Genomic DNA, 25,287 nt, shown 5'->3' with positions numbered 1-25,287 from the left:
AAACGCATGTGCATCAAAATAACTATTCAGCAGTGCAATATGAGTCCTAAGATCAGAACGACACAGAAGTCTAAAGTCAACATACTTTAAAACACCAGTTAGGCCATAGCCTGATGTAAAAAAAATAATTGCTGAAATGACACACTCGTTTGGGCTAATGCGGACATGCAAAGTCGCAGTGACGTCATTCAACGTAGAAGTGTTATGAACACTGATCGGATCGGAAAGCTGTTTCTGAATATTATGTTTTGTTGCTCGCAAGTGCTTTTATGAGTTTTGCAAAGCTATATGTGAAGGAACCGTGACTGAAAGCTGATGCATAGATTAGACAACTCTCGGTTCATATCAACCAAAAAGCGCAGCTTATGGTGTAGAGCTGATTTTTAGTTACGCAAACAGAGCGGCCCTCGACCGCTTAAGATAAACAAATATGTAAGACTGCGTTCTTCCATTTGTGCAACATCTCTAAAGTTAGAAATATCCTGTCTCAGAGTGATGCTGAAAAACTAAGTTCATGCATTTATTACTTCCAGGCTGGACTACTGTAAATCATTATTATCAGGAAGTCCTAAAAACTCACTGAAAAGCCTTCAGTTAATCCAAAATGCTGCAGCAAGAGTCCTGACAGGGACTAGAAAGAGAGAGCAGATTTCTCCTGTTTTGGCTTCCCTTCATTGGCTTCCTGTTAAATCCAGAATTGAATTCAAAATCCTGCTCCTCACATACAAGGTCTTAAATAATCAGGCCCCATCTTATCTCAATGACCTTGTAGTACCATATCACCCTATTAGAGCACTTCGCTCTCGCTCTGCAGGCCCCTCCCTGAGCCTGGTTCTGCCGGAGGTTTCTTCCTGTTAAAAGGGAGTTTTTCTTTCCCACTGTTGCCAAAGTGCTTGCTCATAGGGCGTCATATGATCGTTGGGTTTTCTCTGTTTTTTTGTATAATTGTAGAGTCTTTACCTCACAATATAAAGTGCCTTGAAGCAATCTATTGTTGTGATTTGGTGCCCCTATAAAGAAAACTTAATTGAACCTGGACCTTGTACTACAAACTTCAACATACCCAACCAGATGATTGGATCAGTGGTAGGTGGTAAAACACATCATAACACATAATTCTGTGACATCTCTCTGTGCTGCAGAGTAATGTAGTATTAAACGTGCACGCTTTAAAAGCTGTGGTCATAATAACTGGTAAAGACTACATTCATAGAGTTCAGCATATTTAAAGCTTGGAAAAAAGGCAGCAAAAAGTTGATCTGGGAAAGACAAAGACTTGAGACACTGCCGAAAAACTTAAGACCTTCATTGCATCATATGGATCTTGCGCTGTTTAATCTGGAGCAGGTTAGGTTTATAGCACAAATGACTAAGTCAATACAGCTCCGTAACAAGAGAATCACCTTCATAGTACTCCACAAAAACACAACCCTCGTATGTTTTTAACACAGCACTGTTGGGGATCTGAAACTGGCCTTGGAAATATACATTTATCACATTCATGTGAACACAGATATGATGACACAAAGGAAAATACTGTGAACCTCTTGGGGAGGTGGTGGTATTTCACAATGATCTGACAGCTGCAAAGACAGAATGATGAGGGCCAAAGAAAGGCAGGCAGAGAGACGTAATAAGGGTGGTAGAAGTGAGAAAGACTCCAGAGGTTGTGTGACAGAATAGTCAACAGACATTGTGTGAGTTTGTATAGCTAGTGTGGCAGGATAATTGGTGTCAAAGTCCAGCTGAAGAGCCTGTCAATGCTGGGCTCTGCAGCCTGGCCCACTGTCTCTGGGAACAAAGGGACCAACAAAGGTGGAATATTTTTGTTTTTTGGAAACAATTTTAAACTGACCCTGTCGGAGGGTAGGGACTATTTTGTTGCTCTATGAAACAATGATTTTGAATTATTGCCTTTGACCTGTGATGTCTCACAAAGGTCACCGTTAACTCTCTAATGCACGCTCGCACTTCACCATCATTCACAACAACCACCTTACTCAACATGTTATGCTTCCACATTATGCAAATGATTAGTGCCATTGCATAACTGGATTCATTAAAAAACTAAAAGAAGAAACAAAAAAGGGCCCCAAAAGCACTGATTAAGACAACAAACCAGGAAGTCCAGATTATCTGTAATCATTTTCTATTTTTATCTCACAAAGTGGATTAAAGACAATGGGGTTCAGGTCCCCCGTCTCCTTAAATAAGGGGGATTGCTGAAACAGTCCTGTTTCAGCAAGAGTTTTACAAAAGTGACCGTTTAGTGGCAGAAGTTATTTTGTGTTAATCTGAAGAAGTTATTGTTCACTTGATGAAAGGATAAAATCAGATTTCAAACAAACAGAAAGGGCCAAAGGTCGAGTTCACTGTGATGTAAACAGAAGAGGAGACTGTGACAGTATTTACATTTGGTTGGTTACTAAGCCGATTAATAGGATCTTTTATTCACATGTTTGTCTTCATATGAGTCTGAATAGACATGGGTGTGAACTGTAACTTGACTGGTTGGCGTATGACCACAAGGTGAAAATTCAGTCCAAGGAGTTGCTGATCCACAGTCAACTCACTGATTGGTTCAATGCTTTGTTAAAGTCTTTAAACATAAAACATAACTTTGGAGAAGTGAAGGGTTTTTTCTTTTTTCTTCTATATTTTTTTCACCCAGAGACGTGAACACACCATCTGCCGCACGTGTGTCTGAAGACAGGCGTGCTGCACACGGGGATTGGTTTCGGTTTGAACAGACTTCAAAGACCACACAACAAACTTAAAGGAGTTGAATCTATTGGAATTCATTCAAGAGAACAGTGCTGGGACTGTCTTACTGGAACTCAATCAGAAATCTTATGGATGGAGAATATTTAAGGTTTGAAGTTTTCTTTTGAGTTTTTTGGGGGAAAAACACTTCAGTTGAAAATGTGGTCTGCTGATGTTTTGCAGCTCAAGGGGAAAAGTCTAAGAGAAAACTTGACTGTTCCAATTAAAAACATTAATAACCATACCAACCTTTTAATGCCATAAAGTAACGCACAGAAACCTTAAAATCCATGGACACCAGCTTTCATTCATTTTTCTTTTGTGTTTATGCAAAAACAGCATATATGCTATGAGAAAGTACTGCGCTCTGTCCACGTGCTCATGGACCTCAAAGAAACCCTGCATGGAACTGGATCGAGCTGGTCTGGTTGCTTGTTTGGTATCAGGCTCAGTTGTCGCCAGTCTTTTGGGTTCTCTCCTTGTTTGTAATTGTTCCCCCATGATAGACAATCATACATAACAAAGGACTTCTGAACTGTGAGTGCACATTTGAAGTTAATCACATCAACATATGTCTATGTTCAACAACCAGGTGGCCTCAGATTCCTCCTGTATAACCAGCCTGGTGTTGGACTACAACGTCATCTTTTACTTATCATTTCTTCTTTTAAAAAACAAACATAATACTGATCAACTTCCATAATCCCAGTCATGTCAAAACTCATATCTGTTAAAATAGTAACAGATTCCTTTCAGTATCTATAAGATTCTTCCATAAAGACCTCCATGAATAAATGAACTTCTCCAGGGCACCGTAGCTAAACACAGCACTCACATATTGTGGCAATGAAGCATCATATGATCCATCTGTTTAACTCCCTCCCTGTAGTCCCACTAAGCAAGCTAACAGTGAATTAATTGTTTCTCTTTCTCCACTGCTCCCTCTTTAATAAAGATGTTTAAGTCCAAATGGTTTCCCTCTTGCGTTTGCATCAGGGCTTGTTTTTCAGTTACTGTTTGCTTCTTTGCTTACATATTGACCACAAGAGATCATTAACTGTGAAGTGTTAATGTCACTGATGTGCAAGTTTAAAACCTAGTAGCATAAAAATGAACAAAACATTATGGCAGAGCTCATATAAAAAGACAACAAGATTCCTGCAAAGTCATTTTCTTACGTAGCTACAATTTTTACATAAACTTGCAGTTTACTGCATAAATCCTCCACTGCCTCCAGCATCACCACTACTGTAGGGTAGTGTGTGAAAGGCTCCCCCACCCATCAAACACAGATTCTGGGATCAGAATAGAGAAAAAAATGTATTAATCTTCAATTATTATCATATTTCTGGTATTCAGGGCATTCTCCAAAACAAACAACGTGAGTTGAGAAGCTCACTGTTATCTTTTGTGTTGATCATGTGCGTTTCTCTGGCAGAAATCACCAAATCACAACATTTGGAGGATGTTCAACTATTAAGCAGAAATAAACGCAGCACTTAAGCACTTTCTTATGTTTTCTTCATTTGTTCTTTATCTGTGCTTTTAATTCTGTTACAGTACAAAAGCATGAAGTGTTTATACAGACACATGGAATTATTAAAAAGTGGGGAAATTTGCAAACATCATTTCCTTTAACTTTAAGAGTATCCTGACAGAAACAGGAAATACTGTTGACAGATCAACATGTGCAGTGCACTACCGAGGCAACAAACAGCTGGTATAAACCATCCAGCAATGTTAACGACTCCTACAAGCCCTCCCTACTCCAACTCGTGCAACTCTGACCATCTTCCATTGTTTCTGATGGCCGCACACAGAGCTGTGCAGAAACAACAACTCCAGGACTGTTTTGAACAAACACAATGGGAACTGTGTGCTCAGCAAGCTGCACAGAGCACACAGGAATATACATCCACTGTTCTTCTTACAGGTGCTACTATCTGAACAATCATGGACAAAAAGATAAAATCCATCCCAAATACCGAAACATGGATGAACAAAGAGGTGAAATCCCTTCACAAAGCATAACTCTGAGATCCCCACAGCCTGCAGTGTTACCAGGTCAAGTAAAAAAAAAAAAATCTATCTCCAGGAAGTGTGTGGAGGATCACTTTAACAGCAATGATACCAGGGGCATGTGGAAAAGCATCACAGCCATTAACTGACCACAAAGGCACAACACTTTGGCCAAAAAAGTCAGCACTTTTGTTGCCCACTTTCACTCCAGTAACCACACTCCACTTACGAAGATAACAACCACAGAGCATGCCGAGTCTCCCACACTAAACTCTGCAAGGCCAGGCCATGGAAAACTGCTGGACCAGATGGAGATCCAGGACTAAAATCTGTGTATCTTTAACTTATTCCTATCTGTGGAAACGGTCCATGCATGCCTCAAGTCAGCCATCGATGCTTCAGTGCCAGAGAAAGCAAACTGAAAGTGAAAGACTGGTCCTCTCCCACATCGAGGCCAATATCCTTACCTCTCTGCAATCACATCACAGGATACCATCCCTCTCTCCATACAGCCCTGACTCATCAAGAGGAATGGGTCACATATGTTAGGATACTATTTGTAGACAGTAGCTCTGCCTTTAATACTGCTCACCCACAGACTGCACCAGTTGGATCTCAGCTCACCAGTATATGTAACTGGATCCTCAGTTTCTTGTCAAAGCATCATCACGGTTTGGCACCAGTTTCTCTTCAATCAATGATGAATTAGTCTACAGAGTGGAGGTGCAAAATGTGGTGAGATGGTGCCCAGTGAACAACCACTCCCTGAACACAGAGAGTTGGTCACCAGGGACTGGAAGGAGTGTGTACCAACCTTCTTGATGACTCACATCTCTGTTCAGTACATAGGCACTATCAGACTACACACAGTCAAGTACTATAGGGGGATGTATAGAGTAAAACAAAGTAAAACGCATGCAGGACACTTTTGCACGGCTGATATAAAAAGAAGATCTGTTGAAAAGAGCAGAGGGGAAGGTAAACTTAAAAACTCAGCAATAAAGAGATGATTAATCACCTCGCTCAGTCTTTTTATTTAAAGGTAAAATAGCTGTGTTTAAGTTCGGGCTGTTTATTGGAGGTGCATGTTTGTTGTCATCTAAGACCCAGGATGATAAATATGCAGCTATCATACATGTTGGATCAGGCAGCTGATGGTTAAAAATCCTTTTTAAAGAAGTTTAAAGTTTTAAAAAAGTAAATTAACAATCTGATTATTTGACTGTGGAGCATTTCTGCATTTACTGCAACAACAACACAGCCAAAACTGTCTCCTGTTATGTGGACAGGAGAACACAAACAGTAGTTTGACTGCAGATTTATGAGAATTGCATTCATAAAATCGTATTACTGGCCCTGCACGATAGAGATATATTGGAGAGTACTTCAATTTCATGTTTGTCTAATTGACTACATTTCAACATGGAGATGGAGAAAGCTTTATCTTTCCTTTAAAGACAAATTAAAGATGGATTATTAATAGCACTCTAAATAGTTCATGCTCATGTTCATCACAATGAATCAAAGTTTGACCAGGCCTTTAAAATCTGCAGTGGTCCTCAAGTCTGACTCAGATATTTCAAATAGCTTCCATGTGGAGTTCACATAGTTATCAAATTTAGCCCTACATGTTCCCAGGCAGCAGGGGCAATAGCTCATAATCACATCAATCACATGCACAACAGCAGGGCCATATGTGCACAGATGTGTCTGACATGCCTGAGCTGGTGTGTAAATGTATCATCTAAACACGCAGAAGCATCACGCTGTGCTGATATTCTCATTAAATCTGAATTTTCCAAAATTCCTCAACAAGTCTGGAGCCTGCATTTGAACTGATAACAAATGTAAAATAAAAAAAAACTACCCTGATGTGTTGGACTTCTGTTTAACTGCAAAACAATAGAGAAGAGATAAGAATATAATGTGTGTAAAATGTACATGACCTGAATATAATTCAATTAGCCTTTAAAATGTCTCTGAGCTATAAAATCATTTCAGTGCCATTAGAGTAAAAATCACACAGCGACGTCATTGGTTATCTTCCTCTGGTGACTGATTGTATGTCTACTCCTGATTGTTCGGCCACTTTTTATCAATTTGAACCCGTTTCTCTCTCCACTCTGAAGCGTCTAATTGATAAATTGAACAATACTAACTGTGTACATGATGCTCTCCCATCCCGTATTGTTAAGGATTGTTTCAGTGTAATTGGACCTTGTTTATTGTCCATATTGAACTTCTCCTTGCTTTCTGGCTATGTACCTTCAGCTCTCAAGCATGCCATAATCCAACCTGTTCTAAAAAAAAAGGAACCTTGAGCTTAGTGATTTTGCCAATTTTAGGCCAATTTCTAAGCTTCCCTTTCTGGCTAAAATACTTGAGAAGGTGGTTCTGCTCCAACTGCAGACCTACCTTGATGAGAATAATATAAATGATAAATTTCAATCGGCCTTCAAACAACATCACAGCACAGAATCAGCATTGCTTCGTGTTTTCAATGATCTCCTACTAATGGCTGACAACGGACGCCCCTCAGTCTTAGTGCTTTTGGATCTATCATCGGCATTTGACATGGTTGACCATAATATCTTATTAGCGAGACTTGAGCACACTGTAGGCATCAAGGGCGCTGCCCTGGATTGGTTTAAATCCTATCTCTCCAATCGGCTCTCTACGGTACATCTGGCTACATCCTCTTCCTCGGCTGTACCTGTTTGCTGTGGTGTCCCCCAGGGATCTGTGCTGGGCCCTACCCTTTTCTCATTATACTTGCTTCCTTTAAGTGCCATCTTTGAGAAATACCATATTGCTTATCACTATTATGCAGATGATATCCAGCTCTATTTTGAGCTAAACGACGATCTTGCTCTGTCTCTGAATAGCCTCCGAGAATGCATGTCTGAGGCCAAGAAGTGGTTGTTGTCGAATTCTCTTATCCTTAATGAGAAGAAAACCGAGATTATGATTTTTGGTAGTAATGCCCTTCGTGCCAAACTCCGGGATGCCTTTGGTTTTCTTAGTTGTTCTCTCTCTGATACTGTCAGGAATCTGGGTGTCTTATTTGACAGCTCCTTTTCATTTGACAAACAAGTGTCTGCTGTTGTCAGATCTAGTTTTTACCAGCTTCGTCTTATCTCTAAGGCTAGGCGCTATATCCCGCATAAAGATCTCGAAAAGCTCATCCACGCCTTTGTAACGTCGAGGCTAGACTATTGTAATTCACTTTATTGTGGTCTCCACTCTTCCCTTTTACAGAGATTACAGACAGTTCAGAATGCTGCAGCTCGCATTCTAACTAAAACCAGCAAGTTTGCCCACATTACTCCTGTCCTTGCCGATCTGCACTGGTTGCCTGTCAAATATCGTATTCAATTTAAAATTTTGTTGTTTACTTTTAAAATTACTAACAACACTGCACCCAGCTACCTTAAGGACCTTTTAAACCCTTATGCTCCTGCTAGGGCTTTAAGGTCATCGTCACAGTTACTGCTGGCTCAGCCCAGATCTCGACTTAAGACTAGAGGTGATCGATCGTTTGCTCTTGTTGCACCTGTGCTGTGGAACAATCTCCCGATTGGCATCCGGGCATCTGATTCTATTCATTCTTTTAAATCACAGCTTAAAACATATCTTTTTAAACTTGCCTTCTCCACCTTTTAATTGCTGGTTTGTTTGTTTGTTTGTTTGTTTGGTTGCTGTGACCTATTGACCTCTTGTATTAATTCCCTCCTATCTTTCTATTGGTGTCTTTTATTATGGTGGTACAGCTTTTATCTTGCTATTACCCATGTGCTATAGTCATTCTTATTGGTAGCTTTTATCTATGAACATAACTCGTTATTTTTATTTATCCGTTATCAATGTTTGAACCTTTTATTGTTTTATGTAAAGCACTTTGGTATGCCCAAGGCTTTTAAATGTGCTCTATAAATACAGATTGTTGTTGTTGTTGTTATCTTTTGATCGGAATCAGAATCAGAAAGACTTTATTTATCCCCAAGAGGCAATTAACATGGATTTGTTTCAAATATATGAGCAGGACTCTAGATCTGAGTAGGTGATGTGAATTGTTCTGTTTATGCAACAGATCTGAGAGTTACAACAATGTATGGTAGTGAATCATGTATAATCATGAACAGTTTGCATGTTATTGCCAGCCTCACTCCTTTCAGTCATAAACTGATATTACACTGATGGCTCTGCACTGCCATTTAATCGCTGACTTGCACCAAAGCCCCTTTGAAGATGGCAGCTGGCTGCAGCCGACCTCCATCTTCACACAAACCATTTCAAAGACAACAAAACTGCAAATTCATTGCACACCAATAATTTTGACAGTTGTGTTATGGTAATAAGTCTGTGTTACTTTACATAACATTTTCTGTTATTTATGACCATTTGATAAACAAACATCCACTTATGCTTAAGCAAATTAACCCTTATTTAAATGCTTAAAAATATTTATATTCCAATCTTGATGAGTTTCCTTTATGGGAAAATTCACCATCAGATCGGTGATGAAGCATAATCAGAGCTAAAGTGGCTCAGCTGCTTAAACAGCCCTTAAGTGACAGATTACAGCTTCATTAATTAGCTTATTAAAACTGCATCAGTTGTTTGCAAAGGAAATCCTTTATGCGTCGTATCTGTGGTTTGATTGGGCCCCACAGCAGATGCCGCAGAGTGGATGCAGTTTCACATAGAAGCCACTATGATCAGATCGAGGGCTGTCTCACTCCTGCAGCCTGTCCTACTTGTAGATGTTGTCCACTCTGACCTGATGGTGCACGGTCGCTCATACTGGCCTGTCAATGGTTGACATTATACAGTATGTGCGTGGGTGTGCAAGCATTTGGATTGGGATTTTTTGAAGGGGGGTTTTTGTGAAAATGTTTGCTATAAAGTCCATCTAATGAGTAGCTGCCACATGTGATCTCAAAATGCTTCTTTTGCATTACTCTCAAACACTCATCTCCTCAGTAAGTGCTGACATGTCTTTTCTTTCTCCTCCAGTTTGCTGCTCCATACTTTCTATGTGTTTTGTTTTGTTTTATTTGAACGGACCCAGGGTCTGTCCACAGGAACAAGGTCAAAGGAGGGAGAGTCTCCTTCCTGTGCTGGTGACAAAAAATAAGTTGCGATTGAAAAAAAAAGCTTTCAAACTGACCTTTCTGTCATCTGCTTCCACTGTCAGTCCTTTCTGACACCTGAAACAAGAACAAGAAGTTCAGAATTAGTTTATTATCACTTTATCAGGTACGGCAGCAATGTTGTGATCGATACTTCAAACCCACGGAGCAGAAGCACATTGACATATCAAGCTGCACATACACATAGAATAGCAGATCCATTTACTGTTGCTCCTTTCAGTAGATTAATGAAAACATCACAAGGCTTAAACACATTTGATTATTTACTGTGATTCCTCATGAACCGATTTTTTTATTGACAAATTTTCCAGCTGATGCAAAGATCTTTCGGCTGTAAGAGCAGCACTCAAGCTGTGGTCTAAACAAATTAAAGCGGGCGTCTTACCCCCATTCCTATTATATTTTTATTATGGCAGTTAGCGAGAAGGAAGGGCAGAAGAGGGAGCTGACACGCAGAGGAAGTCATGAGTCAGATTTGATGTTGCGAGAATATAGTTGAACCCACTGAGTCATCACGACACCAATTCTCATTTCATCTTTTAGCATTTGTTGCCAAACTGCATCTCTTCGCAATAAAGAAACGGAGCAACTCAGAGGCAAATGGATTCATTTTAAAGACGCAGAGGCGGCTGACAAATGGAAGTCATCATGCAGGAGAAGGAATGAATGTTGGCAAAAACAGCAGAATAAATTACAGGGACGAGTTTTGTTCCATCTACACGTCTGCCTATCTGACAGATGACTTATAAACACTGGAAAAGTGAGGGCATGAGAGATGGAGTGTGATTCAGGGAGACATGGAGCAAAGAGGCTACGACAGAAGCAATTCAAAAAATGAGCAAAAATAGATTGATCAATCAGCTTTAACTACAGAGCTTCTTGTCTCCACTTCTTTTCTCCATTTTGTCTTCTTTCTTGTGCCATCTTCTTCCACTCCCCCATCATTCTTCCTTCAATTGTCCCATTTCCTCGTCTCTCAGATTTACTTCCCAGTTCTGTATCTTTCCTTTCCTCTTGCTAACTTATTTCAATGGAAATCTCATCAGACAGTGTAGATTATCAAAAGCCTTCTTGGGGTGTCTGCTTCTGAATGAAATTGGACTACTTGAGTTATAAAACGCAGCCAGCTACTTTGATCTCAAGATAGCATCGCTAACGTCACAGAGTGCTCGACATTTGCGTGTGTGTTTTGGTACTTATGAGATCTTTTTGCAAGAACAGAAAATGCACAAGAGAGATGAGGTTGGAGATGGGGACATTTTGGGATTTGATTTAAACTAAGTTGGGTAAAGAATGGATAAAGCATTTAGCAGACAAGTGTATTAATAATGGAGCCTGGCTGGAGGGCCTCGAGGTACAAAGACAGGGAAAGTTGGTCTTTTTGTTTGTTGTTTTTTTTTATCATGGGGTTAAAGCTAAGGCTTCCAGGTGTTTGACTGCAGAAGTAATTCAGCCTCATTTTGAGGTAACACCCACTGCCATTAATCAGGATGGCAAACACAAACAGTAGGCAAATTGTTGGTGACCCTCCCGAGTGTTTTTTTATCATCTTATAATTGAGCAATAACCAAGATTATTATCGTTAACGAAAATGAACGAAATAACGAAAACTAGAAGTGAAAAAACATTTTCGTTAACGGAAATAAAAATAAAAACAAAAAAAGGAAAACTAACTAAAACTGTAATGAGTGTCCACAAAACTAACTAAAATTAACTGAATTTATAGCAAAATGTGTTTAGTTTTCGTTGATGTGTGCGTGTCCTACAATAGTCGAGGGTGAAAATGAAGTTTAGTTTCCAGATTTTTTCTTGCTGTCTCATTATGCCAGCAGGTGGCAGCACGTTAGTCGAGTCGTCTGTGTTGCTGCTCCGTCCACGCGCAGAATCATGTCAGGAAAAGTCAGGAGAAAGCGCCAGAGTCCAATTTGGGATTACTTTGAATATGACTGTGTTTTGGATAAAGCAAGTGTCTTGTAGTGGAAAGAGACAAATTATGAGGGACATTTCTAAAGGGAAAAAAATCCCACAAACCTTAAAGTGCACTTGAAAAGCTCACACAAGAAGGCTAACCTAGCTTACCTTGAGAAGGTAAGGGAGCACACTCAACCCTCATCCCCAGAAAACAGAAGCTAACCCCAGGCAAGGCAGCGTGATGCATCCCGAGACAGCAGGACGGGGACATCTACACAACTGTGTGAGTCAATTGCCTTCACAAAGTTTATCAATTCACTTGAACCAAAATTATGAACACCCGGTGCTGCAAGAGTTAATAGTCTCATTGGGGCCAAGATATACATTTTATAGTTGCCTGGTATCAATGGTTGTTCATCTGCCTTTATTTATTTATTTATTTAAAGAACCCATAGGTGGGAATGTGAGTTGTCTGTCTCTGCGTGTTAGCCCTGCGACAGACAGGCGACCTGTGCAGGGTGCAGGGTATGGTAGCTGGAATAGCAACATACCCAAGGATGAGCAGAAGAGCATGACTGATATGATGAAACTGGGATTTTGTTACACTTAATTATTGCAAACACAACTAAACCTATAACTGAAACTAATCAAAACTAAACTGAAACTAAGGATTTTCAAAAAACTAAAAACTAAACTAAACTAGCAAACAATTGGTAAAAACTAATTAAAACTGATATAAAATTGAAAATCTGAAGTCAAAACTAAATAAAAATAAAAACTAATGAAAATTGCAAAACTATTAAAACCCTGGCAATAACATAACAGAAAAACAGCTGCTGTTAAAATAAAACCAAGACACAATAAACTTTATTAAAGCCAACGAGTTCAACGTATAAATAACAGGAATGTATTTGTACTAACACTGAGATCGATTTTAGAGTTTAAATACTGGTGAATGCTGCCATGCCCATGAAAATGACAACAACTACACATTCCAGTGGCTCAGACACAAGCTAGCCTCCAGAGACAATAACCAACTGTGGCCACCAGGTGGCAGTACTTTACAGGCTGGATGCAAACAATCAACGCCTTTATGGGATGTAAGCTTTCAGTTTGGCATGTTTTAATTGACACATATTTCCCAGAGTAAGTATTGCTTGCTCTGCTCAGATGAATATTTTTGTTTTACTTACTTAAACAATTCAACTTTACAATATGCCTTTCTGAGATTTGGAGAAGTACCGCCTATATAAGGTCCATCAAAGTTTTTCTTTACTTGGAGAGTAGCAGTTATTTGGCAAAACATTTGACCTTGATTGATTTCAGGTCATAACCCTGTCCAAGTTGACATCATGGCACCATTTTCTTGTGTCATAACTAAAGTGAAAGTGTCCCAAGCAACACAGATCCGGCTACGGAGCATGGCTGGATATTCTAGTGTAGTCTTTGATGTGCTCCTTTGGTGGTCCCGGGTGGCAGGGGGAGGGTTCCTTACTGCCTGGAGCCCTGCATGGGTCCCTGATCTCGGCTCACACCTGCAGCCTCTCTCTTTCTCCTGCTGGGATGAGTGTGCCGATATCGAGATGTGTGGCCTTAGGTCTTGGGTACTCCTGGGGGCTGCGCATGGCCCGGTTCTCGTGGATCCATCTCTATCTGCCTTTGACTCCTGGTTAGTGTTACTGTAGCTTCTCAATTTCAAGTACATTTCATGACAAAGACACACACACATTTGACACTCTCTGTCTCTCTTTCTTTTTCATACTCAGACACACACACACACACACACACACACACACACACACACACACACACACACACACACACACACCAGAAGAAGCATTTCCAATTTTTTTTGTTGCAGTTGGCGATACAGTGTGCATTTCTATTTGTACTGTATCCTTTTATTACATCTTCCCCTATTATCCCTACCTTTTTTTCTCCTTTCCTTCCTGTCCTGCCTTAGACATTGTCATACTGTATACCACATATAATGTAATAACTGAAATAACACAAATGGAAATGAAGAAATAAGCGGATAAAAGAAAGACACAAACAAGAGGAGCTAACAGAGAATTTAAAGAACTGATCTTGGAAAAGCGAGACATGTTTGGCACAACAAGCGCATTAAGATCATAAGTCTGATTGCAAAAGCTGCCAGGCAGGACAGAATTAAAAACACACACAAAAAAGACACAGATTAGGCTGAAATCTGTTTACATGTTGCACAAAATGTGTTTCTAGTAGCATCCACCACCAGCTACTATATTTTGTGCCTTAATACAGAAAAAATAACAGATTCCTTACAAACACACTTGGTGCCCGAAGCGCTGCAGATGTCACCAGGTCAGGGCCCTCACATTAAACTTCAGAGTGGACCAGGGCCAAGCCTGTGCATTGTTGTGAAGGAAGCATGGCTATGGTTGTCTAATACAATTATCTGTGGACCTTCTACACAACCCATACAGCCCATATTCTATTAAATCTTCCTCTGTGTGGTGTCATTACTGCTGAGGCCCTTTTAAAGACTATGGCTAAAAAGGAAGGCTCTGAAAAGTTCAAGCACACTTTGATGCTAAGTAGCTGAGCTGGAGGAGATATGAGTTCAAGGGAGGACTAATAGAAAATTATTGTGTGGTTTTCCTTTTAAATAGAAAAGTTGCTATATGGGCTAATGGCATGCAGCACGGAAAGTTTTTATGCTGATGATGGTGTATAGTTTCAAGTATAAGTAAAGAAGTAAACAAGAGAAGTGCTGAGACATGAATGTATTAGCATTTGAACCAACAGACAGGCAGGCAGGCCCAAGCACACACACACACACACACACACACACACACACACACACACACACACACACACACACACACACACACACACACACACACACACACACACACGTGTGCTTCTTATATTGTAAACAAATTACGAAGTGTGCGTGTGCTACATGTACAACCACCAACCCTGACAATAAACCCGTGCAGCTCAGAAGCTGGGCATTGAACCCCTGACTCTACCACCATTATTACATTTACATCTGTGAAAAATGTTTCTAAGTTTTAAAACTTCATTAGTTGCATTACTCATTTGTATTAAACAAAATGTAATTAGAATATCATATTGCTACTATTACTAGTCCCACTTAAAGTATGTTATGTGTTAAGTAATAAATAATTTGGTTCTAACACACAAAGCAGTGAGTAGAAAAACAGCAAATAGCTTGCATACTGTCACTGAAATGCCCAGAAGATGGGCTTCAAAGTGTCTATCAAACCTAATGCCAGTGTATTCCTACTGTACTGTTCATCCAGGTTAAATAATGAGAACCACTGGTGAAAAAAACATTGGTTGGGATTTTAAATGTAAAAAAACATATTCTTGGATGTAAAATTGAATTATGACAACCCTAAAAGCGGGAAATGCCATGATGGACCAACAGTTGGCCATGTTGGCCACATCTAACTTAACATGCTATGATTCTTACAAGTAGTTCGGGTTTAGATGTTCAGTGGTTAAGAGAAGACAAAACCTCATAAGCAAAAGGGGCTTTTTCAGGTGTGCGTTGTAAATGTAAAAAAGAACCTTTAACTGCAGGACCCTGTGAGAAAAGCACATAACAGGAATCAGGTATTCAAATCTGCCTTCAGGTGATGTTAAAATATACATCATCCAGATACAAAAGAACTTAGACTCAAACTGACTGAAAGTCAGGTTACTACTAGTACTGAAGGAGAACCACTAACAAAAAATAACTGCACTCATTAACGTGCTTACAGTGACCAAACACGTTTGGTTTCAAGGAAGTTGCACAGGTTGTGCGAGCCGTCTCCATCAGTCTCAAACAGATTGCAAATGGTTGGAAATTGATTGCCATCTAATTTATAAATCCACACAGATCGCCTGCCAACTCATCTGCTTCTTCAAATAATAACACATAGAAATGAGAGTTACTGAGACTTGAGGCAGGCAATGTACTGTAAATCGCACTAAATATGTTCCCAAAAAACACATCTTTTTTGATGCTGATACACTATGTGTGTGACAGTTGCTGCTAGCACTGTTTATTTGTTTGGAATGAGAGGAGAGAGATGCTATGAGAATGAGTGTGTAATTGGCACAGCTGGATGGCTCAAAGCTGTGAGCAGAGTGCCAAGACTTTGGCTCTGTCCACTCTACATATTCCTGCTCCATAATAATACTGAGATTATCAAACAGAGCAGAACTGAACTAATGTTAATGAAGGAAGGAGTGTGTTTATAGGGTCAAATGGTGGACTCTCCACCATTTGACCCTATAACTAAAGAAGCTTCTCGGGTGAGAGGTGAAACGTCTTCAAGCAATTTAAAGAGGTCCAGACGCTTTTCTTTCCAAGCTCCTCAGACTATGATGACCTGGATGACTGAGAACCTTCACAGACTCTCACCTGTCTTTTTCTCAGTAGTGTGCATAGCTGTTGTGACTTGGCTCAATATAAATAAAATCAAACTGAACTGAAATTGAACAGACACAGCAACATTCATGTTGCTTTTTTTTCTTGTATTTACTTCGATAGCTGCTGTTACATATGTCAGGCAAAATTCAGCCATTAATAAGACTGTGTTAATGTGTTACGTTAATGACTGAGTGTTAAATTAATATACACAATATTCACACACACCATTTCCTCTTCAGACATTCAAATTCAAATGTAACAGCATACATTATCATGTGTTTATGAGTTAAATCACCCATCCACTTAGCACTGCCTTTAAATATTGCCGCGCAAGTTCAATAGTAAATAATCTGAAATGATGTCGACATGCCAAAGCTCAGTTTAAAGAATTACAATTATACTATTATACTACAATATAGTAGCATAATGTACGAACAAAACAACCAGCTTTGAGATTTATTTCTGCCTTCCTGAAGCGCGTCAGCTTCTCTGTGTTTTTTTTTTAAACCCAAATGTTTGAAGCACGTGATTTACCCAAATCAACAACAAACTTTCCGAGATTCTGTTCTGAGACACTTTGCATGAAGTACGGCTCATGAAGTTCTAACTGTGATCAAATGAGTTAATGATGGCTGGGGTTGATCTTTTGCTGCTCCTCTCTGTCACTACATTATAGCAGCTGCACCATCATTTGCAAAGCCAACAAACCATATGTGTAACATTCCTCCATCATATCTGGGCTTTCTAACTGCAGGATGTGAGACAGCACCTCAAGTGCAACTCTAATTTAATTCACACACTGCAGAAAAACCCAGAGTGATGCGTGGATTTATGCACATTACACCGTAACAGTATCTCTGTTAACACACGGCTGGCTCAGGATCTGAAAGTAATGGTTTATGTTCGTCTACATATCGTTCAGATCAGCTGTTAGACACAGATTTCAGGTTCTGAAAGGGTGAATAGTTATAATCTCAGTTCTCAGGACCACACAGGGTCGAGCTTTATAACAGTTAACAGCAATACAGTCGTGAACAGATTGTAAGTGTCAACTCAATCAGGCTGAAAAAAAACCCTGATACACAGACTCTGTCTTATTGCTGTTTTGTTGCCTTCTTGACGCATCAAAGTCAGTTTAAAGACAGTAAATGACAGAATTGTCCTGTTAAGTGACCGTTTCAAAGGCGAGACAATCGCACCCCCAAACACCGTCCATACCCTCTCAGGGAATGCTTTCGCTAATGAAGGGTACATAAATCCTTCTTAAAGACCCGCGTAATATGACATGGGGCCACAACTGTGAGTCATTACTATTATCATCCTGTCACAGCAGCCAGTCTCTGTACAGAGCTGGAGCTCGTGAACCCCCCCGATCTTCACTGTGCCTCTCCAGCTGATTATCTTTGCTTGGATAAAGCAGGAAAAGCACACAGATTAGTCCTTCAAATGAAGCTGTTAATACAAACCTGTATGTCCACACCGATCATAGGTGTGGACTGTGCACACTAACCGTCTATAATCTGTTGTTAATTCCATACTTGAGGTTGTAAAATGTTGCAAAATATTAACAAGACAAGGTGATAAAAACCTGTGATATGGCTACTTTGTGACATCATAAAGGTGAATGCTGCAAACAGCTGCCTGCTTGTCTGTACTCTCATGCCACCCTGCACTGCTCACTGCACGTTACACTCTGAATATACTGAGACGCTTTATTGCCATCTGCCACTTACTTTACTTTTAGTATGCTACTTTGATTCCTTTCCTTTTTTTGTAATTGAGCTGTTTTACATTATGGAGCCGTTGCCAGATTGTTTTATTTAGATTTGTTTCCCTAACGAGCGACTTTATTTTTATTTTGATACCGTTTCATTTTATTAAGCTATTTTCTACTTGAGTAACTTCACTTTATTAAGCTATTTAGTTTTGTCATATTCTTGTTTCATTGAGATGCTTTACTTTATGAACCTAATACTTTATTTTGTTGTTGGTTGTGTTACTGTTTTGGCTGCTGTAACAGAGGGGTTTCCCAATATTTTGGATATATATTTGACATCTTTAATGTAAAAATTTACTGATAATTAATCAAATACTTGTTTCCAATACCAATAAAATATATACGCATCTTATATTTCTACAGGAAAGTTTCTTTAAATTACAATGTTTGGCTTATGAAACTTTTTTGGTTATGGTACGAGAAACTGTCTGAGCAGTCCATTACAGCAGCGGTCTCCAACCTTTTTTGCGCCACGGACCGGTACCGGTACCGGAAAAAATTAAATTTATTCATAACACACGTGAAAAGACCCAGGAAAACAGAGTAAACGATCAAAACGATAACAAAATAACACTGAAAACCGATAAAAACCCTGAAAACCATACATTTCACACCTGAGCCTCAACTCTCGCAGCCCGGTACCAAACAACTCACGGACCGGTACCGGTCCGAGGCCCAGGGGTTGGGGACCGCCACATTACAGAAAGTAGCAACAACTGCTAGCAGGGGAAAAGTACTGTAAGATGTAACAAAGGCACTTATTTTTGTTGTACTGCAGTGAAAGTGGCCAGGCATGAATATTCACTGCAGTTATGAAGTTAGCACTGGCACTGACAATGGAACAGGTGGAAGGGGACAGGTGCAGGCTGAACGTGACCACATTAAAAGCTCTGCTTTTAGTGTTTTATTACACAGATTGGTATGAAAACATATTCATTAGAGCCATGATGAATTTCATCTTCGAGCCTGTCTGAACGAACCGTCTCACAATGAGCCGTTGTTTGCAGCTCGTAAATGTAACAAACAACAGAGTAAGAGCCTCCCGAAGCCAGAGTGTGAATGCAGCTGTACTCTGTTCTTCTCCTTATCTGTTTCCATGGCCTCTGCGTCACCTGTGTAAAATACATGCCTTACAGGCTTTCTCTCCATACACGTATCTCCTGCCTTTCTATCGCGCCACATTTCAGCTCTATTCTTCTTTGCATACGTTCCCCTTCTATTCTCTTTTTCTGACCTCCTCCAGAACTCATCCTGCATGGTGGTATATAAAGAGAGCTTGCAAAGTCCCACCACCCCTTTTCTTTTCACATGATTATTTCATCCTAACTTCTCAGTGTATGTACAGTGCTTAAAGTTTTCTGCTATACAGAGGACATAATAGTCCCCCACTGTGGCTACCCTGGAGCTGACCTGCCTGTTGGTGGTATGAATATACCACTTAGAGGCTGTAAACACTGTAATCGACTCGATTATGTGTTTACTACACATTTCTGTTGGTTGCAGAGAAACCCTTAAGCAAACTGAAGAAAGGATCACCTGTCTACTCCGGTACAAACTTCATTCTGAGACAAACAAAAGTAGCGATTTTAAATTTGAAAATGTTAAAATCATAATGAATCTATTGTGTGGATTTGTTGGAGTTTTGTGTATGGCTGGGGCATCATGTTAACTGTTCTAACTAATATTAACAGATCCTTGCAGTATATGTCCTAGCCACTAAAGTATCACAGAGTGAGATGGAGGCAGTTTGAAACTGGATGTGTATGAAGTACCTTTGTAAACTGTATGGGTCTGTAACTGTATTTGTACATGTACGTGTGTTAAGTGGCCCAAAATGACCTAGATCATGTTTGTGAGAGATAAATTGGTTTCCCATTTAGTTTTACATGTTATTGTGACATATGGCATCAGAAAAACAAGCCTGGATGTATGTATGAGACCTGAAGTGTTTTTTACATGTAGCTGCGTGGCACTGTTCACATGGAAGTCCTTTGTGTGCTTAATCCCAAAACATAAGACAGAGATAGAAAGCAGCACTGAGAAGCAATGACTTTGAACCAGAACATAAATATCCAACAAGACAGACCCCACATTGAACCTTTGTCCCAATAATCGGCTGTGGTCGAAGCTAAAGTGAATATATCTGTGAGTATCTCCACAATGACCATACACAGTGTTGCTATTGCATCACTGATAATACATTTTGATGATACTCTATTGCAATTTCTTGCATTCTTTCAGTCTATAAGACACTTCCAGTGAATTATTTCTACATTATAGAACTTAATTTGAAAAATTAATGAAAGCAATACTTAGAGTTTTCCATATTTAGGCAGAGGAACAGCACTACAACAAGAGTTGTCAGCAACCTGGACAGGTAGGAACCTGCCGTCTGTTTGCAAGTCGGACTTAACCTGAGAGTACTTGAAATGTTTCATAATTTGTTACTACACAGAAAAAATGTTTGCACACAACTACATCAAGTATGAGAGCTCAAAGTCACTGGAGAACATAAGCCCATGCTGCACGCCATATAAATCAGGAAATACGTCCAATCTAAACTGATCGTTTTTACTCCTTTTGCACTCCCTGTGTCTCCAGCCTGAAAAGCACACGATTGTCTATTCTACCCATGTGTCCACGTAACGCAACCCTCCGCTGCCCTCTCTCCCCTTCCTTTTATCTCTCACAGCAGATTGCTTCTCTTAATCTACTCCCTTTCACTGCATGCCACACCAGCCCACGCTCTCTCTCTCCCTGGCATAAGAAGTCCATTTCAGTGTCTCTCGTCCCCTGTGCTCCCAGACAGTCAGGCTGCTGACACTCACTATGAGCTGCAGCATCCAACCACCGAAGGTACAGCCTGTTAAAGTGAGCGGTGTAGCATGTGTGTGCGTGGGTGAGTGTGTGTGTGTGTGTGTGGGGAGACAGTAAGTGGTGTGCGTCTTTGTTGGTTGGCCTGAGTACTTTTTGTGTGTGTATGCTTGTGTGTGTGACTCAGGGGATGCGGCACACGCCTTGGGTGTGTTTTGAAAGCACCCATGCATGCGTGAGTCTCTATGTGTGTGTGTGTGTGTGTGTGTGTGTGTGTGTGTGTGTGTGTGTGTGTGTGTGTGTGTGTGTGTGTGTGCGTGTGTGCCAGATTGATTCTGTGTTGATTTCTGCCATCTCTTCTTCATGAATGATTCAAAGGACTCAAAAAAGGAAATTGTGAGTATGTATGAATGTATTTGTGGAGCTTGTGTGTGTGCAGTGTGTGAGTGAACCTCCATTCTATATTTAAGTGTGTGTGTGTGTGTGTGTGTGTGTGTGTGTGTGTGTGTGTGTGTGTGTGTGTGTGTGTGTGTGTTTGATCAGAGAGGTGGCCTGAGGCTGTGGCCAGATCAGATTGAGTTGGCGGTGCAGAGCAGAGAGCAGCGATCAGAAGGAGATGCTCAGCCTTAATCTGATTGTGGCTCCAAAATGCACACTCGACTGGCTGAGAACCACTGAGGAGAAGTCAGGACCACAAACAGCGACACACGCCAACAGACAGTCCACATGCCTAGAATATCAAAATAAAGGTGCACATCAAGACAGTGCATGGGAGTTAAACTCTACCTCTAATGGGTATTAAACGCCAGTTTTACTCCTGACATGAATCTAAACAGCCCGAGCAGATATAAAAACAGAGGGTGGATAAAGCTTTTTATTAACAAATGCTAGTTAAGTGTTAATAAGTCCATAGTTAAGTGTTAATCAGTGTGTATCAGAGGTGTCAAACTCAATTTCATGAAGGGCCACACTGGGACTTGTTAATGCACATCAAGGACCAGACGTGTAGAGTTTATGGATATAACAGTTTAACTGGAAATCGTTCTCACATACAGTTCAGTCCATATTGAAGCCGTCAACGAGCCAGCAAACTAAAGCTGCTTAGTTTAGACACGGCAATAATGCTTCCCACGAGGTGAACCACAATAGAGTTTACTGAGGCCAGACTTGGCTTTTAATAAGTGCATAATTAAATGCCAATAAACACATAATAAATATGTGATAACTGTAATAATGTAACAAAGCTTAGTAGAGGTGTAACAGTGACATAACAGCAGTTAGTTAAACAAATACAGACTTATAAACACACATAAACACTTATAAACACGAGTCCGTTGTGGCCAGTGCGATCCTCTATGCTGTTGCATGCTGGGGGAGCAGGCTGAGGGCAGCAGATGCCAACAGACTTGATAAACTGATCCGTAAGGCCAGTAATGTTGTGGGGATGGAGCTGGACTCCCACAAGGTGGTGTCGGAGAGGCGGATGTTGTCCAAGATAAAGACAATGTTGGATAACACACATATAAAAACACCCAGCACGCCCCTGCGGGCGGTTTATCCTTCAAGCTCGGGTCCTCTACCAGAGGCCTGGGAGCTTGAGGGTCCTGCGCAGTATCTTAGCTGTTCCCAGGACTGTGTTCTTCTGGACAGAGATCTCCGATGTTGTTCCCGGGATCTGCTGGAGCCACTCGCCTAGCTTGGGAGTCACCGCACCTAGTGCTCCGATTACCACGGGGACCACCGTTACCTTCACCCTCCACATCCTCTCGAGCTCTTCTCTGAGCCCTTGGTATTTCTCCAGCTTCTCGTGTTCCTTCTTCCTGATGTTGCTGTCATTCGGAACCGCTACATCGATCACTATGGCCGTCTTCTTCTGTTTGTCTACCACCACTACTTCCGGTTGGTTAGCCACCACCATTTTGTCCGTCTGTATCTGGAAGTCCCACAGGATCTTAGCTCGGTCATTCTCCACCACCCTTGGGGGCATCTCCCATTTTGACCTCGGGACTTCCAGATTATACTCGGCACAGATGTTCCTGTACACTATGCCGGCCACTTGGTTATGGCGTTCCATGTATGCCTTGCCTGCTAGCATCTTGCACCCTGCTGTTATGTGCTGGATTGTCTCTGGGGCATCTTTACACAGCCTGCACCTGGGGTCTTGCCTGGTGTGATAGACCCCAGCCTCTATGGATCTTGTGCTCAGAGCTTGTTCTTGTGCTGCCATGATTAGTGCCTCTGTGCTGTCTTTCAGTCCAGCTTTGTCCAGCCACTGGTAGGATTTCTGGATATCAGTCACCTCCTCTATCTGCCGGTGGTACATACCGTGCAGGGGCCTGTCCTTCCATGATGGTTCCTCGTCTCCCTCCTCTTTCTTGGGTTTCTGCTGCCTGAGGTATTCACTGAGCACTCGGTCAGTTGGGGCCATCTTCCCAATGTATTCTTGGATGTTCGTTGTCTCATCCTGGACTGTGGTGCTGACACTCACCACTCCCCGGCCCCCTTCCTTCCGCTTAGCGTACAGCCTCAGGGTGCTGGACTTGGGGTGAAACCCTCCATGCATGGTAAGGAGCTTTCTTGTCTTTATGTCAGTGGCTTCTATCTCCTCCTTTGGCCAGCCTATTACCCCAGCAGGGTACCTGATCACGGGCAGGGCGTAGGTGTTGATGGCCCGGATCTTGTTCTTACCATTCAGCTGACTCCTCAGGACTTGCCTGACCCTCTGCAGGTACTTGGTGGTTGCAGCTTTTCTAGTGGCCTCTTCATGGTTCCCATTCGCCTGCGGGATCCCCAAGTACTTGTAACTGTCCTCTATGTCTGCAATGTTGCCTTCTGGTAGTTCAATCCCCTCAGTTCTGACTACCTTCCCTCTCTTTGTTACCATCCGACTACACTTCTCCAGTCCGAACGACATTCCAATGTCATTGCTGTATAGCCTGGTAGTGTGGATCAGTGAATCGATGTCTCGTTCACTCTTGGCATACAGCTTGATGTCATCCATGTACAGGAGGTGGCTGACAACTGCTCCGTTCCGTAGTCGGTATCCGTAGCCAGTCTTGTTAATGATCTCACTGAGGGGGTTCAGGCCTATGCAGAACAGCAGTGGGGACAGAGCATCTCCTTGGTAGATCCCGCACTTGATGGTGACTTGTGCTATGGGCTTGGAGTTGGCCTCTAGTGTTGTACGCCACATCCCCATTGAGTTCCTGATGAAGGCTCTTAGGGTCCCATTGATCTTGTACAATTCTAGGCATTCCAGTATCCAGCTGTGGGGCATTGAGTCATAGGCCTTCTTGTAATCAATCCAGGCAGTGCACAGGTTGGTCAGTCTGGTCTTGCAGTCTCGGCTGACTGTTCTGTCTACCAGTAGCTGGTGTTTTGCGCCTCTGGTATTCTTGCCAATTCCTTTCTGTGTCCCGCTCATGTATTGACCCATGTGCCTGTTCATCTTAGCCGATATGATGCCTGACAGGAGCTTCCATGTAGTACTGAGGCAGGTTATTGGTCGGTAGTTGGAGGGGACCGCTCCCTTCTTGGGGTCCTTGGGGATCAGGACCGTCCGGCCTTCAGTTAGCCATTCCGGGTGTCTCTCGTTAACTAGCAGCTGGTTCATTTGTGCTGCCAGACGCTCGTGGAGTGCAGTCAGCTTCTTCAGCCAGTAGGCGTGAACCATGTCGGGCCCTGGTGGTGTCCAACTCTTCATACTGGAGACCCTTTCTTGGATATCTGCCACTGTGATGGTTACTGGACCCTGTTCAGGGAGGTCGCTGTGGTCTGCCCTCAGATCCTCTAGCCACTGAGCATTGCCGTTATGGGTTGCATCCTTCTCCCATATGCTCTTCCAGTATTGCTCCGTCTCCAGCCTTGGTGGTGCTGTTCTCTTATTGTTCCCTTGCCACTGAGAGTACACCTTTGCTGGTTCTGTGGAGAACAGCTGGTTTATTCTCCTGCCTTCTATCTCTCTGGTGTACCTCCTCAAGCGGCTGGCCAAGGCTGTGAGTCTTTGCTTGGCAGTTTCCAAGGCCTCAGGTATGGACAGCTTGCTGTATTTCTTAGGCACCTTATTTGTCGCACCTTTCTGCAACTCCGTTAGTTGGCTAACCTCCCTCCGTGCTACTTTGATCTTGCCCTCTAGCCTCCTTCTCCATGGAGGGTACTGCCCCTTGTGGCTGTTCAACTTGTAGCCAAGCATCTCACTGATGTGACGGCCAGTGGGCTGGCCTTGTGTTTTTCTTTTTCCTTTTCCTGTTTCTTGCAGGTAGGTGGAGCTGACCCAATTATTGATGCAGCACACCTGAGAGGCCAGTCCCAGTGTATATAAAGACACCTTGACTGAACCAGGGGGGCTGGCTTTTGGCTCTCTCTGGCACGTGTTATGTTTATTTGGAAGTTTCAGTTATGGCTGTTATGTCCTTTAACTT

General features: G+C 41.6%; 1 protein-coding gene across 5 annotated transcripts in view; it reads right to left on the bottom strand.

Annotated features, from left to right (window-relative positions):
• Positions 1-25,287, bottom strand: part of LOC113037032 (leucine-rich repeat and fibronectin type III domain-containing protein 1-like protein) — a 409,870-nt gene that overhangs the window by 311,494 nt on the left and 73,089 nt on the right. For all 5 annotated transcript variants that reach the window (XM_026193741.1, XM_026193744.1, XM_026193739.1 and 2 more), the window contains exon 2: positions 9,953-9,992. The gene's annotated coding sequence lies outside the window, so the exon portion shown is untranslated. The remainder of the gene's footprint in view (positions 1-9,952; positions 9,993-25,287) is intronic.

Source organism: Astatotilapia calliptera, chromosome 14, assembly GCF_900246225.1.
Source record: "Astatotilapia calliptera chromosome 14, fAstCal1.2, whole genome shotgun sequence".
Taxonomy (NCBI): Eukaryota; Metazoa; Chordata; class Actinopteri; order Cichliformes; family Cichlidae; genus Astatotilapia; species Astatotilapia calliptera.
This window is presented reverse-complemented; position numbering and strand designations above follow the sequence as displayed.